Source organism: Malaclemys terrapin, chromosome 9, assembly GCF_027887155.1.
Source record: "Malaclemys terrapin pileata isolate rMalTer1 chromosome 9, rMalTer1.hap1, whole genome shotgun sequence".
In the NCBI taxonomy this organism is placed as follows: Eukaryota; Metazoa; Chordata; order Testudines; family Emydidae; genus Malaclemys; species Malaclemys terrapin.
Window position 1 is genome coordinate 77902563 of NC_071513.1, and position 10943 is coordinate 77913505.

Here is a 10943-nt window from a genome sequence, read left to right on the forward strand (position 1 = left end):
CCTGCTCTAGAAAAGTCTCCCAAAAGGCGAGAAAATATTTTCAATCCTCATTTTCTCTTCTTAGGCTGCCAACAAGGTGGCCAATTAATGCCTGGTTTCTGTGATGTGGGTACTTGTCCACCAGAAATTGAACTGAAATGATTAAATCTATTTCCCACAAGCAAGCAGAAAAACAACCAGATATAACAATTTTGGTCACTACTCACATGGACTTAACTTGAAAGACCAGATATGCCAAATTCACCTACAATCTACATGAAAGACTCTATGAGCCAGATTCACCCATGGTATAAGTGGGCAGAACTCCATAAACATCAAGGGAATTGCATCCACTCACATCAGAGATGCACTTGTCCCTACGGGCCAACTATAGACCCTAAAGGATACATAGCATTTTCAGATCTGAGTGTACTAACAATATTTTATTTAAATAAATGCTTTCCTAAGGATTTTGAAGATTGAGAAAATAGATGAGGTTTTCTGAAAGTAGGATTGTAAATATCTTTATAAATGTGTGTTCACAATTTAAAAAATAAAATCAGTCAATGTCTAGAGTTGTGGTAACACTGTCCCAACAGTTTTTCATTACAACTGTACATACTCACCAGGCCAATTGCACTATGTAAGCACTAAAACGAGACACTCCTCATTTCTCTGTGCAGCTCGATTTCTGTCATCTGGATTCAGCTCATGATGAAGTTGCTAACGTGGAACTGGATTTCCGGGTCAATCCAGATATGTCCAGACTCTCCTGGAGTAGAATGAAATACCAGTAGTTCATGTGTATTGAAGAGTAATGGGAGACCATGTGCTTTGTGGTCTCTTCCAACAGAAATCTCTTAGCTAGTAATCAATTAGATTAGTGTGTTGGTAACAGTCTACAGATTTTTAGTTGAGCAGTTTCTAGTACTGGCACCAGAAAATAGACGTATGACAGTAGGACAATGGATCACATGGATGAGATATTACAATACTATTAGGAGGCATCCTGTGGTGCTTGCATGATGTAGGTGGTCAGGTGTGGCTCCCTCACTAGAAGGAGTAAATAACAAAGCTCTGAAGAAAACGGAGCTTCATTTGCAAGGGGATGTGTGAATATTTGCTTAGGTTTTGCTCCAAGTGATCACTGAGTTCCAGGCTGGAACCCAACCCAAATCTTCAAACAAAACTTAGTAGAAACCACCAAATTTCACCTAGTTTTGTGTTCAAACTAGGATGACATTAATCAAGTGTTCCAGTAGGTGAATGAAGAGGGATGGTAGAGACCAGCAGAAGGTTTGGGAGGAGGGGAGGCAGGGATGCATAAAAATATCTAAACTTCAAATTGGTCATCACTTCTTCCTCCCTGCCCATCTCCTGTTCTCTGCTTCCTCTTATTTGCAGCTTCAAATCATTTCCTTTGGCCTTTTAACTGTCTCATTTTCTCCTTTTAGCATCTCAACTTCTCTCGTCCCCCTACCTCTTTCGCTCTCCTTCCTCTAAATATCTCTATTTCCTTCACTCTTTCCCCTGGTTCCCTTAATTCTCCTTTCACATCTCTCTCTTCTCAGAATTCTCAAAATCCCCAACTTCCCAATTTTCTTTCCTTTACTCTGTTCCCCGCTTGTCTCTCTTCCATCCTTATTTTTCACTTCCCACCCCTTCTCCTTTCACTTTATCCTTTGATATCTGCTCTCCCACCAATATACACCTGCCCATATTCCTCACATAATAAATGATTCCAGCATAGAGATTTCAAATTAAAAATGCTCTCACAGTCTAAGGAAATATATAAGGTGTTTCTGATGTGCCAAAGGACAGAAAGACATAGGATTTTTAGAGGAATATGCGCAGTAGCACATGAGGCACAGACAAGGTGTATTTTAAATCTCAGAGTTTAAAAGAAATGTGGGGGGGGGGGAAATGACCATTCTGCATAGCAGGTGCAAGCTCTGCTACCTTGTCTTCCAAGAGGATGGTTCATGTCACTCTTTTCTCTTAGTCTTCCCTTACTCCCCTCTCATCTCTCTCTCTCTCTCTCTCTCTCTCTCACTAGAGCTTGTCAGAAAATGATGGGGGTCTTCCATGAACAATCTCAATTTTGTTAAAACAAAGCTAGGGAAAGCAGATGCTTTTTGTGAAAAACTATATAGTTGAAAACCAAATTTTCCATTGAAAAACAATTTCAATGGAAATTCTTTGAGCAGCTCTACCTCTTATCAAAACTTCTCCATGATCTTTATACAAATTTGACACGCACCTGCAATTGACTTGGGTTTAAGGGCCCCATCACCTAACCAAATGTATAAACATTCCTATTCCCAATTACATCAGACACTTAATTTGCTCCTCTGATCCGTGCACATGCCATTATGGTTCACTGTTCACTTTGAATGCATTCTTGAAAAATTAGGCCTCTGTGACTGATAATGTGTGGTGCCTCTCTGCTTGGTTGGATTCTGCTCACTAAGGGCCATATATTAGGTTAGTCTATCCAAAGTGCCCCTATTGATATCAATGGGAATCCTGAAAACAGACAAGTCATTTCTTATAGGGGACAATTAGGTAAAATTTCATCTGGGCGGTGTATCAAAGAAACACAAATTTCTTCATCTTCTCCAGCCTTACATGAATTCCTGTAGCATGTATCCTGGTCATGCTAGTACTGTTCTACAGAACAGTTTTAGTATTCATCATGCCTTAGTTATACAAAATTAATAAAACTGAGTGCCAGAATGTACATAATGCCTATAAAGCCACTCGTCTACTTGGAGGATGAATGGAGACATTCATATGCTCACTGACTTTCTTCTCTGACACAATATCCCTCTGTTGCCATGTTTCTGTTTACAAGCGGTAGATATGACAATTTCCTTTAACCAAAACAAATATATTTTTTCTGTCAAAACAAATTTTGTTCCCTAATCTCCAAGAGTTACAGTGCTATTCCTTCAGAGTGCTATCCTGGACTGAGCAGGGATTCTCCCTTTTAAGGACCCACCCATCTCCAGGCTTGTCAGATCTCACAGGTGCATTGGACTGGGGCTGATGATTCCAGAGAAGCACTGCAACACCTTGACTGGGGTGGGGATTTGCCCCACTGTGCAGGGGTAATATTCAAACTCATCTCTGCTCTTTACCCTTATTTAAATACATTTCAGGGTCTGATAATTGTTCCCTCATTTAAGATTGCTGCACAGACCGCTAATATGGCTAAGCATCATCCCAAACTGGTCTCTCGCATCCATGTTGGAATAGCTTTTGAACCGCGCCCTATGAACCTTCTCAGGGTATGGAGGCTTTGTCTGATTTAAAATGCTTTTATAATAGCTTTTGTATTGAGCCACAGGTCACTGACTGAATGAAAAGGTAAATAAAAGCCAATTGTTTTCAACCAACCATCAAATGATGCCATGCTACTCCAAAGTATTTCTGAGCAGGAGGAATGATAGCTTGGACATATGACAGTGAAGGCAGAGAGTGAAAATTAAGAGAAAATGGTGGGGACAGGAACATGAACCATTTCCCTCTTTCCCCCTTTCAAAGTTAATGGACAAATCTGACCAGGTCCTGGAACCCAAAACCTCCTTTAAAGTATTTTACAGCTATACCTAGGATTGAGTGGTTATAGCCTTTCAATGGAGCTGAATACTTTACTACAGGTTCGAACGTTACTATCTATGGGAGGCTTCTTACAAAAATTAACATGTTTCAAATTAATTAATTGGAGTGTTTTTGTACGGTCTGTAAATATAAAAGAGCACAGAGTGTATGGAATTACTTTACTGCTCATAAAGAGTATTGTGTGTTGGCAGGGCCAGTGGCAGGAGAACAGGAAGATAGGCCACAGTGCAGATTTTTATTGTGGGCCCCTCTCTCAAATTTTAAGGAGTGTAACATTTACTTATACACATCAAGCACACCATTCAGGGAGGCTTGGAGCTGACTCTCTGGTCAGATGCGAATAACTGGAGAAACCCCCCACCTCCAACTGGCAACTGGGGGAGAGGGGCAGTGAGCTGAGACACAACTCAGAAAACACACAGACCCCACACGGGCCCATGGGAGGCAGAGGATAAAGTGGTGGCGGAGATGGAGTTTGGGGGCAGAAGCGGATGAAGACCAGGGTGGGGGTATGAGAGGATATGGATACCAGGATGTCGCCCAGCTGTGGGATGGGAGGTATATTGGGCTGCCAGTTGGTACTTACCCGAGAACATGACACCAACCCTTACCTCCTGGTTCCTGTCCCACGGGACTGGCTGGGCTCAACTACCCATTTGAGGTGTTGTGACCTTAGGGAGGGCCAACCAGGCCAAATTTGAGAGAGTGGCACTAAGACCCATGAGTAAGGCTATGTTGATGTCACGGAATCCCTGACTTCCAGAGACCTCCCCGACATTCTCTGCTTCAGCCCCCAGAGCTGGTGGACTCTGGAGCTGGCAGCCAGCGGGGCCCCGGCAGGGTTCCAGCGACAGCAGCGACAGGTGGCCCCCTGCAAGGGTCCAGTGACAGATGACAGATTTCTGAGGGGGCCCGCCTCAGAGTTCCAGCGACGAGAGACAGCCTCGCTGGAGGGCTGGGAGGGGCGGATGCCTTGGGCAAGCAGCTGGGGGTGTCCCGTTTTCTCTTTGGGAAATATGGTCACCCTGCAGCTCCCAGCAGGGGGGCCTGCAGCTTCCAGCTGCTGCAGGCAGAGAGAGAACAACAGCTCCCAGGCACCATGGTGGCGGGGGAAACCATGGAGCTGCAGCAGCAAAAGTCACAGACAGGTCACAGCTTCCATGAATTTTTGTTTATTGCCCATGACCTGTCCATGACGTTTACTAAAAATAGCCATGACAAAATCTTAGCCTTACATGCGCCATGTCTCAATGCCACTCACACAAATTCGACTCGGCCAGCTCCCCCAATCAGGGGCTAGCCAGGTCAAACCAAAGTGGTGCTTTGAGGAATGGAGGGGAGCCTAAAGGCAATACAGAGACCGGGCTGGCTAGCCTGCAATTACTGGGGGTGCTCAAGTGAGACTTCCTCCATCTAATGCCCTGACAATCCATGTTACAAGGGGTGTCTCCCATGGATCACCAGCCAATGCAATATAGACCATGATCCCTTCCTGCATCACATTTCTGGCAGCAGCATTCAGGGGAGATCTAGCTCTCCAAACCTTGCAGAGGTTTTGAAGTAAATGATCCTCTCTTTTGCCTTTGCCCCAGGGAGGGAAACATAGGGGCCATATGTGTAAAGTCAATACCTGAGCATTAATTTTTCTTTAACCTGAAACCACATTTTGTGCATTACAGTATCTAGTATATTGTGAAGTACGTAGATGGAAATAATGAAGGACCCAAAGGAGCAAGGCTCCAGCCATCTATTTGTGTCCCTGTAATCAGCTTCAAAATGAAATCTAATCTTCTCTGTCTGAGGCAAAAAGAACAGGAGTACTTGTGACGCCTTAGAGACTAACAAATTTATTTCAGCATAAGCTTTCGTGGGCTACAGCTCACTTCTTCAGATGCATAGAGTGGAAAACACAGACAGAAGATAGAAGATAGAAACCTGTCTGAGGAAAGACTCCTAAGACATTTGTTCAGCTTCCCAGCAGAGAACACACTGATGTTCTGAAGTACCCTGTACATCACACCCAGCTCCCCCCCAATGTAAAACAGAATGATACTTCTTTCTTAAAAAACAAAAACAAAAACCCCTCTTATGGTTTTCTCATACAAACCAATACCAAACTGCAGCATTTTCCAATAATTCTTTGAAGAGAAAACTGAACAGTAAAAGTGCATGGAGCCCTGAGTACAAAACTACTTTCTTATGTGGCCTTATGCTGCACAATGCCTTATGATATCACAATGATGAGCAAAACACAACAATTAAACATACTGTATACGTCTGGTTTAAGACACAGGGATGTAATTGGCCACATAATTCACGTTTAAAAGAGACAAACAGGTGTAATTCAAAACCACACTATAATTTGTATATAGAAAAGAAAAAGAAAGCCATTGGCCAACTCCCATTAGCCCAGTGGCAGACAAATTAGGATAGACCTAAAACACATGATTAATCCATTTGTTCTTTGTCATAGGGGTGAAACAGAGCCTGTACATGACAGAACCTCTCTGAGGCATTTACCACTGCCCTCCTCTTTTCAGCTAAACTAGGGCTTAGATGATTAATGAGATCAAGAAAACAAGAAGTTGTTCAAAAAGTTATGGAGGCACATTTTGCTGGCTTAATAAAGCTCAGATCTTTTCAGTGACTCAAAGTGAAAGCATTTAATTTTTCTAAAATGAATCTCTCCCTCTCTCTCTTTCTAAACTCAGAATGAAGTTGCAAAGGAAGCAGTGGATGCTTTATCACGTCTCTATTGCACAAAATATAAATATGGACAAATAGCCCAGATAATCTGTATGTTGTTTTCTATTTTTCTTTAATTGTACAGTACTAAGTTGAGATTTTACTACGAATAACAAACTTATACCCTAAATATCTACTTACAGTACAAATTTATCCGTCAGCAAATCTCACAATATAGTGAGATGAATCTTTACTGTATGTTCTTGTTATTCATTTGTATTAAGGCAACATCCTGAGGTCCCCCTCAAGCTAGTAAATGATAGTCCCTAGCCTTCCAAACCAATGCCCTGATTCTGCTGACACTTAAAGAACTCTGTGCAACCTAATTCTAGCATCTCCTAAATTCTGAATGCTTGACTTTGAAACCTCATTAATATTTTCAATATAGTTCATGTGTTATTTCCTAGGTTTTAAAAAAGGCAAACAAACAGAAATTCCATCATGTGCAATCCTATGGAGAACCACGAGGTCCTCAGTCAGGTTGAAATCTTTAGATCCATAGCATGTATCTCTGCCTCTTGAGCTAATAGAGTAACTGATAGCAGTCGTAGGTTGTCATGTTTTATGTGAACCAATCACTAGAAGTGAGTTTCACAGATATTTGCTAACAGCAGAGGAAAGGTGAGACTCAGAAATCTTGAGGTTCATTCCAGTCTCTGGAAGGGAGTGTGCTCTAGTGGGCATGAACCTTTCTGCCCATTCCTCTAAAGTTTGACCCCCATCTGCCTCATCTCCTCCAACTTGTCTTTGTCATAGACCTGTCTTTTCCCCACCCCTGTATCCTTGTCCCATTCTCCTCATCTAGCCAGTATGAATCACCAAACTTTAGGCTTCCCAGCCCAGTCCTAGTCTCAGCTCTCTAGGAACCTTGACTCAGTCCCAGTCTACCCTCCCAATCCTCAGTCAAAGTATCCTTGCACCAACTCCCAGCCTCCTTGCCCAGCCATTCATCCTCTAATTCATGGCTCTATCCACAAAGTCCCTTGTACATTATTATAGTTTCATTTTCTGCCAAACATTTTTTTCCTGGTATGTATACAAGACACTTATTACACCTGCACTTCTGATGATCTCAGTCTTTACAAACATTAATGAAAGAATCCTCTGAAAACCACTGTGAGGTAGGTGAGTGTTATTACCTCCATTTTAAAATGATGGAAATGAAACACAAAAAGATTCAGTGACTTCCCCAAGGTCACACAATGAATTTGTGGGACAGATGGAAAGAGAATCTAGATTGCCTGACTCCTAGTCCTGGGCTTAATCACCAGAACTTCCTCTCTAATCATTTGCTTTGTGATATTTCTCTTTCACATAATCTTTGCTATCTCTGTCTTATGGACCCTGCTGCTGGTTCATCTGTAGACTAGTCTTATGATCAGAGCATTAAATATGCCTATGACCTTTGAGTTCCATGACAAGGGGAACTATGATTTTCTCCTCCTTGAATCTCAAATAAAGTCAACCTGTAAAGAAACTATGCAGGCAGACAAGTATATTGCCAATTATATCCTCAGCTATGCTTTATGAAGGCTTTCTATTATTATTACATACTAAAGCTATTCCCTTTCCTTGCCATTACAAATGTCTTTCTTTCTGAAACTATTGCATATCAAATACGATAGCAGGTTAAAAGATAGTATCCTTTACTTGATTTTTATGGCTCCTTTTATATTTTATACAAGCAGAAAGAGATAACTAGAGAGTACATATCAAGTGCTGAAAATTTAGTGCTTCGTATATTCCAGTACATCTCAAATCAGAAATCTGAGGCATTTTTTTCCTTTAAAATATTCATGTACATAACACTCAAACCAGCTTTTTTTATACGTTCAGGGTCTGCTTCTCTTCTCTGATTGGTTTTTTGACAGCTTAATCCCACTGTAAAGTTACTCTTGATTTGTCCCGGTGTAACTGAGGTGGGAGGCAGACCCCACTCCAAACCTAAACTAGAAACAGAGGAAATTAAAATTAGAAATAAGTTATAACATTTAATTGTATTTTCTTTTCCCTTTTTGTTTTCATGCTGCTTCTGCCAATTCTTCAGTATTTTTTAAAATGTGTTCATTAAATGATTACGTAAATTGTCTGAATAGTAACTGTGCTATTTTATATAGATTTCAAACAGCTATTCTTATGTTTATTCTCCTAAAAATGGAAATACTGTTCATGGAGCTGAAAGTTGCCTTTAAAAGTCCTAAACAGAACATTTCCAATTCTAATAGAGCTCGACTTTCTAATGACAAAAATGTTTTATACTTTGCTCTGCTCTTCTGAATGTGCTTCTCTGAATCATGTTTGAAGAGTTACAATATAATCCTTATAAATGAAATGTAGCTTTATGTAGTTTAAAAGGAAGACTGGATAGAAAAATGTTTTATGTTTAGCTTTGGTCACCATTATTCCTTTCGCACTTTCCAGTTGTAAGTTGTGCTGTCATGGACAATAGCGGTGGGGACAATATACTCTGCAATAAAAAACTACTTTTAAAATAATCAGCATGTTCAGTTTTTCTTACCAATTTTTTGTAAGTCCACACAAGGTGAACTTATATCACATTTCTTTCAAATAAGTCAGACATTAAAGAAAATTCACTCTGAGACAGTTAAAGAGCTAGATTCTGACCTCCCTCACACTGACATTAATCTGGAGTAAATCAGTGGAGCTCTATCAATATACCTGTGCAACATATCAAATTCTTTGGGGCAGATACTTTCTTAATGGTTTTCCAGTCACTTGTACTAAACAGATTCAAAGTAGTAATCATAGCCTTTTTAAAAATTATTATGGGCCAAGTGACGTCTGACTCAGTATGGGTATGCAGTGAGCAAAGGACTCAGGAGCCAAACCTTCCCCTAGCACTTGTGCATAGGAGTCAGCCACAACAGAGCTACCTGAATTCTCTGAATGTAAGGATGAGGTCTCTATTATTGCTAGCACTGCTGAGTGCCCTAGAGGGTGCAACACAGGTGACTGTTGTCCCCTCCCACTGCAGAAAGGGATGGCTTGTGGCTGGAAATGCACAAGTTACACTTTTTGTAAAAATAGAGCAAAGTCCACTAGTTATACTGGGTTAACTACTATGATATCTGATGCCCTGATATGCTCCTGGCATCCCCATGCATAAAGCCTCCAACTATCACCACTCATGTGGTGCACCTTCACTCCCTTCCGAGTGGCTCTGGCTACTGGAAATGATTTATTTTCTTTTAAATCCTGGAGCCCTGGAAGACTCTCTTCTAGGAAACGATGATTAAAACTAACAGTCAAGTTATTTGTATCCATTGCCATGTCTCTGACACAAGATACCAGTCAATCTCAGTGTGTTTTAGCCCTGGTTTACATTATGAATTTAGGTCGAATTTAGCAGCGTTAGATCGATTTAACCCTGCACCCGTCCACACGACGAAGCCATTTCTGTCAACTTAAAGGGCTCTTAAAATCAATTTCTGTAGTCCTCCCCGATGAGGGGATTAGCACTGAAATCGACGCTGCTGGGTCGAATTTGGGGTAGTGTGAACGCAATTCGACGGTATTGGCCTCCAGGAGCTATCCCAGAGTACTCCATTGTGACCACTCTGGACAGCACTCTCAACTCAGATGCACTGGGCAGGTAGACAGGAAAAGCCCCGCGAACTTTTGAATTTCATTTCCTGTTTGGCCAGCATAGCGAGCTGATCAGCACAGGTGACCATGGAGTCCCAGAATCGCAAAAGAGCTCCAGCATGGACCGAACTGGAGGTACTGCATGCTGTATGGGGAGACAAATCCGTGCTATCAGAATTCCATTCCAAAGGATGAAATGCTGGAATATTTGAAAAAATCTCCAAGGGCATCAAGGACAAAGGTTATAACAGAGTCCCGCAGGAGTGCCACGTAAAGCCTACCAAAGAACCAGAGAGGCAAACAGACGCTCCAGGTCAGAGCCCCAGACATGCCGCTTCTATGATGAGCTGCATGCCATTCTAGGGGGTGCCCCTACAACTACCCCACCCCATGCTTCCCTCCTCCTCCACCCCTCCCGGGCTACCTTGGCAGTTATCCACCCATTTGTGTGACGAATTAATAAAGAATGCATGAATTTGAAACAACAATGACTTTATTGCCTCTGCAAGCGGAGATCAAAGCGGGGAGGGGAGAGTGGTTGGCTTACAGGGAAGTAGAGTGAACCAAGGGGGCAGGTTTTCATCAAGGAGAAACAAACAGAACTTTCACACCGTTCTGTTTGGCCAGTCATGAAACTGGTTTTCAAAGTTTCTCTAATGCACGGCACGCCCTGCTGTGCGCTTGTAACCGCCCTGGTGTCTGGCTGCACATAATCAGCGGCCAAGCAATTTGCCTCAACCTCCCACCCCACCATAAACATCTTCCCCTTACTCTCACAGATATTGTGGAGCACACAGCAAGCAGTAATAACGATGCGAATATTGGTTTCGCTGAGGTCTAACCGAGTCAGTAAACTGCGCCAGCGAGCTTTTAAACGTCCAAAGGCACATTCTACCACCATTATGCACTTGCTCAGCCTATTGTTGAACTGCTCCTTACTACTGTCTAGGCTTCATGAGCCATGGGAGCAAGGGGTAGGCTGGAGCAGG